Raw genomic sequence first — 6,000 nt, 5'->3', positions numbered from 1 at the left:
AAATTAGACCCACCGACCAATAAGGCCAATTTCCCTATAGGAAACAAAAAACTGGAAATTTGAATCAGTATTAAAAATTATTTATTTCAGTTTTCTTTTTACCTGCATGATTGTCTAGATGATCCACAGCAGAGGTAAAACAGTAAAAAAACAACAAAAAGTATTAAGATTCAAATACATTTACAACAAGTTAAATTATAATCATGTTCTAAACATACAAAATGTTAACCTAATTCAAAACCTATCATCATGCAATTCACAGATCAGTCACAATTAATAACATAATCACACCATGATAACCCAGGCAGCACGCTCACATATCATCTCTACTAAAGCAGATACCAATTTAAAAGAAAAGAAAAATTAATTAAAAGCTTTTGAGAAAAGCTCCCTGGCCTGCGCAGCCTTCCAAAAGGACAAATAGTCCTGCGGAGATTTAATCTCAAAAGGTAAGTAATTCCAGCAATGAGGGCCAGCACACTAAAGGCCCTCTCACATGTTGCATTTAAATGAGCATCCTTTAGTGAAAAATTATCAGTCTCTGAAATGATTTGATAATGAGACAGAGAACAGAAGAAACAGAAGAAAATGGCAAGGCCCCTCTAGTCTTTATTCTATAATCTGCTTCTATAATAAGCTTTTTCCATAACACAGAATATAGTACATCAGGCCCTCAAGGAATACTTTAAAAATGAAAAATATTTTCACATCATTCACCTTACTGTATAGCTAACATGCTTTCTGATTCTTCCTTCTTTTTTTCTTGTAAAGAGGGTACATCTCAGGGAAACGACTTTGTCAGTCGCTTGTTACCTCATAGTCCTCATACTTACCAACCATATCTGACATCACAAAATGATTATGACGTCAGAATACTTAGAGCAGCTGCGTTCCAAGTTTTTTTTTCCCCCATTCAACTTTCTTAGCGGCAATGCAGCGCGGGAGGCATGGCGATTATTTATCAAGTGCTCTAAAAATACTGTCAGTGATCACCGATATTAGGCTGCAGGTTCTGACACCCGCCTGAGCTCCCTCACCTTTCCGAGGGTGACAGCTCCAAACCCTCACCTAGGCTCTGAGTGGGGAAAGTGGAGCATCTTCTCGTCGTTCCTTTCTCCGCGATGCATTTAATACAAACTTGGAAACGAGACAACATAGGCTTATTTCTTTGAAAGAAATACTTGAGCCGAAGCTGCTCCCTTCAGCAAAGCGGGAGAGCTCTAAAAAGCGTGGACGCGTGTGCTGGGGAAATACAGCGCGACACGCGGGGGAGTGGTGCAAGGAAACACGACCGCAAGATCATCCTTTTAACCGTACAGGATCTGCTTCCCATCTCCCTTCCTTCCCTTTCTAGCTCTCTCTTTTCTTTCCTAAAAATGTTTGCACCACTTGAGATTAAATATTTAGAAATATTATATCCGTCAAACAATATGCACATAGCTGTAGTTAGATGAAAACCGTGCAGAATCGGGGTTGGGGGGGATACACGTGTCGGTGTAGAGAAAGCCTACATCAGTCGCGACCTGGAAATCGCGTGTCCCTAGAAGCGGCAAATAAAACGGAGGCAGGCCGGGAGTTGGAAGGGCTCCGAAAACCGCGCCGGCCGCAGTAGGCTGGGGAGCCGCCGTGCGCAGCAGGTACGTGAGAGCGAGATCCTGTCCGTGACCGCCGGAGCGTGTGGACAGGCAGCGCCTGAGCCTGGAAGGGGGGTCCCTTCCTCGAAATAGATTAGTTCTCCCTGAGCTGGCGGCGCTCTCAGCCCCCTCCCTCTCCCCCCCCCCCCATCCCCCACGATCGGAGGCGCCGCTGCTGCCGGGCACGGGGAGCGCTCTCACAGTACTGCGGAGTCCGGCCGGCCGAGCGCAGCAGGGGGGGGGCTCCGGGGAATCGCGGCTCTGCTTTTCCGTCCCTTCTTCTTCTTCCCGAGGCGGCAGCAGCCTGCGCCCCCCCCCCCCCCTCCGGGCAATCCCGTCCCGTGAGCCTCTCCTCCCCCCCCCCTCCCCTCCCCGGGACTGCAAACTTCGGAGGAACTTTCCGCTCGGGCTCGGCGATCTCCTCGGGAAGAAGCGGCAGCGCAGGGGGGAGCCGGATCGCTGGTTTGGGTGAGTTCTCTGGGTTTTGTTTGCGCGGAGCCGGGCTCGTTCGCTCCCGCTTCTCACATCGGCGGCTTAGGGATCGCGCAGGGTTTGGAATGCTTTTTTGCCACTGATTTGATTCATTCAGCGAGACGGAGGCGATGGGGGCTGCGGTGCATTTCCTAGGGATCGCTCTTCTGTCGGGGCAGGTTCTCTCTGCCTTTATTGCCACCTTATCAAGAAAAAAAAATATTACGTTTCAGAGATAGGGGAGAGGGGTGGAGTGGGGGGGGGGAAACAAAAATATGTAGCCGCTGGCAGGGTGTCCGTGGCTCGCAGGTTAGGAGAAGGAAGGGGGTTCTTAGCGATTGGGTTTTCAGATGGTAATAATGTGTGTGTGTGTGTGCGAGCGAGATTTGTCTTTGTGGAAGGGGCTGGCCGGCCCCATTAACTTGCAGCTCACGTCCCGGTGAAGATCAAACGCTGAAGAGAGAGAGAGAGCCCCTGCTCGGCCCTCCCAGGCTGTCTGAATGGGAACTTTCCTCAAGCCGGAGCAAGTCTTGGATTTAAATTTACCCTCCTCCTCTCCCCACTCCCCCTCCACCACCACCACCACACACAAAAAAAAAAAAAAAAAAAAGGGAGCGACCGATGTGTTTCGTGCAGCTCCACTTTTAGAGCAATCCGAAGACAGCGTAGGGGAACCTGCATTTGAAATGCCGCTCTTTGATTCTTTTACGGAGTTTGATCCTGACCCCTCTGACTATTGAGGTGATTTCAGTTGTTGTTGTTGTTGGTTTTTTTTTTTTGGGGGGGGGGAGGGGAGGGTGTGACAGTTGGTACTGTTATTATGACCGTTATTCTGCTCCGCTGCTACTCGCGCTTTTGAAGGGGGGAGGGGGTGTGTGTGTGATGGCGCTCCGTCCTTTCGATTTTGCTACCTTTAGTTGACGGGGAGAGCGGGATCCGTCCCGCCGCCGGTGGCAGATTCATTAAGGGAGGGGGTGGGGGGGGGCGGGTGTCAGTTGGCCGGTTTTCCGCGCCTGGTAAACGTCGCGAGCCGGGACGCTGGGCTCGCGCTGGAAAGTGGAGGAGCCCAGCGCGGGGAGCGGCGCGAGCAGAGATGCCAGGCGGGAAAGCCTCCGGTGAACATTTAACCAGGGCCGCTTAGGGTGCCGCGCTGGGACCACCTTAACAGTTCCTCCGTGGTGGATGGAAAGCAGCCTGCGCTTTCCTCTGTCCTGACCTTGGGCGGCGCTGAACGTACTGCATGTACGGGGAAGGCAGTTGCGGTGGTGGTGGTGGTGGTGCTGCTGCTTCTGTGGATGAGGGGGAGGAAGCTTTCTTTCGTTCTTATTAAGCTGCTTTTAAAAGAGATCAAAGTTGTATGAAGCCGCTGTCAGTCGTGGCTAAAGATGTGCTGATCCCCCAGCCCCCCTGAAAGGGCTCCCGGTATGCGTTTTGTTTGCCGTCCAGCCCTCCCTAGATGGCTTTTGTGAAATGGACTGTCCTGCCCTTGCACGACCCCGGTCAGCGCCCCCTGTCCCCAGAAAGATGCACGGCCCCTACGGGGGGGATGGGGGATACTGCCCGGTGCAGCCTGGCACTAGAGGGTGGGTGTGGGAAGGAGAGAGCGCCTTTTGCTTCATGACTTTCGGAGTCCGTGCATCTTTAGGCTGTGGCGGCCCCCTCACCCCCTCCTACCCACCCAGCAGGAACCGGCAGAAAGTACCGAATTTACAAAAGGTTATTTTTTTTAAATCTCGTTTTGTGGCTATGGTAAATGTCTGCCAGAAATGAAGCGTCTAGTGTTTTAAATAGCGCTACTTGCAATTAGTTTTTGACAGGTTGAGCGTTAAGAAGTAAACTTATTTTGTTGTTGGTTGTTTTTTTTTTTTTTTTTTTAACCCTTACAGTCTATTGCATTGGTAATTTCATTTTTTTTTTCGAGTTACTCATAGTTTTAAGTCACATAAAATTCACTTGTCTTTAAATGGAGATCCATGAAGGGGGGGGGGGGAGGGTTGAGAAGGGCCTTTTTTTATTTATGGTTTTATTTTTACAGACTAGGTAGGTCCTGTGCAGAAAGCAGAGCTATGTCAAGGGGAGTTTTACCTTGAATCATGCAGTTGACTTGTTTGGCAGAAAGGGGGCAGCATCAAACAATATCATGGAACACGCGTATTGCGGGCAGTCCTGTAGCACTCAAGTCTGCATTACAAGTATCCTGCCGGGTTGTATCAGGCAGCTTGCCTGGCAGATAATTTGCCCTCCCCCCCAGAAGAGTAAAAGCATTGTTAGTCAGCGTGCAGAAACAAGATGCCAAACATTTTTATTGTCATACCGATTATAATGTAACATAACACAGTTCAATTCAACTTTTGGAATGTGTCGACAGGTATGCCTTCAAGTATGTCGGATAAAAATGATTTTTTTCTCTTTATTTAGTTTTTTTAAAATCCACCCACCCCCCCTTACAGTCTGTTAAGAGCTTGGCGGTCTAGGGCACTGGTTTTTTTTTTTTCTTTAGAAAATCCCCCACTGACCTTGCTCCTCCTTGTTCTGAAAGGGGGAGGGTTCAGCAGGTGTGCAAGGTTTGAGAAAACCATTTTGGGGGTGCGCTTTACGCTCCGTGGATGGCAGGTTTCTGCCAAGCCAATCCGTCCGGGTAAATGGCTCTGGACTTATGTGCACGGTGTAAAAAGGCGGTGCTAGCGCGAGTCCTAAAATAATGAAGTTGGAGTACAGAATGTAAGACGGAGAACCAGCAGCAGAAATACATGGAAGATCTTTTGTTTATAAATCCAAAATGTAATGATGTCAGCTGCAGGCTGTAACACAAATGCTATATACTGCTGGTATTTTGGTTAGCAGCTATTATTCTACATTTTTCTGGAACTCAGGAGATCCACTGAAACCTTCCTTTGTGATAGAACTCTTATGATCTCTATTCCCCACCCCCTAAAAAAAAAACTTCAAGCCGGACGTAGGGTGGCCATCTCATAAGCCGAATGTTAACGTAGTAGTTCACAAACGTTAGCAACTAGGGGGTATGCATTCACTTGAAACAAACCAGGAAATTTTAACTACATTTCCCATTTTGTTTCAATTTTAAAAAATTGGGAAAAAAAAAAGTTTTGTCTGCTTTCGTTTAAAACATTGTTTTGGGCCACCGCCAACCAAAAAAAATCCCTCCTGGGCCCTCCTCTCTGATCTCCCCGTGAATGCCCTCGACATATTTTTATTTCTTCATGGAGCAGGAGCGCTCCCTGGTTGCTCTTGCCCTTCCCAGTGGCATATGCTTGGCGGTGGCTCTGGCAAACACAGGCTGGTGCTTTTAGTTAATTTTTTTTTTCTATCCAAAATGGTGCCGTTTTTTGGTCTGGGTGCGGCCAGTGCTGTTTTTGCACAGAGGACATGAACGGTGGCACCAGCCTTGGTCTGCCAGCACCATTAAGCGTACCTCCGGCGGCAGGCGTAGGAGTGACCGAGGATTGCTTCTTCCCTGTGAAGAAATAAAAACATAAGAAGGTTCCAGGAGGTTAGGAATCGGGAGGGAGGGGCCCAGGAGGCATTTCTATTCTTCTCAGACAGGGCACGACCTTTTTCTGTTCTCTTTTTGCTACCTGTCATTTCTTTTTTTGTTTTCTAAATCGCTTCAGTTTTTCATTTTAAATAATAATAAGAAAGAAACAAAACAAATTGAAAAGAAACAAAAAATGTCTTGGAGCACTTCTGTAGCAACTGCATTTCCGTTATCCCTTCCATTCATTTTGTCTGATTCTGTAAAGGTTGCGGGAATATGAATAACGCTAAATAATGTGCCATTTGGATGAACCTCCAAGATAAGAGCAGAAACAGACTAAACTTCAGACAAAACTTTTTGAAATTTCTCCCAATATGTGTTGAAGTAATTGAAAATAAA

General features: G+C 47.8%; 1 protein-coding gene across 1 annotated transcript in view; it reads left to right on the top strand.

Annotated features, from left to right (window-relative positions):
• The first annotated feature begins 2,736 nt into the window (after nucleotides 1–2,736).
• Nucleotides 2,737–6,000, top strand: part of SEMA5B (semaphorin 5B) — a 750,498-nt gene continuing 747,234 nt past the window's right edge. The window contains 1 exon segment of the mRNA XM_029605220.1: nucleotides 2,737–2,846. The gene's annotated coding sequence lies outside the window, so the exon portion shown is untranslated.

This window comes from Rhinatrema bivittatum, chromosome 6 (assembly GCF_901001135.1).
Source record: "Rhinatrema bivittatum chromosome 6, aRhiBiv1.1, whole genome shotgun sequence".
In the NCBI taxonomy this organism is placed as follows: Eukaryota; Metazoa; Chordata; class Amphibia; order Gymnophiona; family Rhinatrematidae; genus Rhinatrema; species Rhinatrema bivittatum.
The sequence above is the reverse complement of the archived record's forward strand: the minus strand, read 5'-3'. Positions and strand labels throughout refer to the sequence as shown.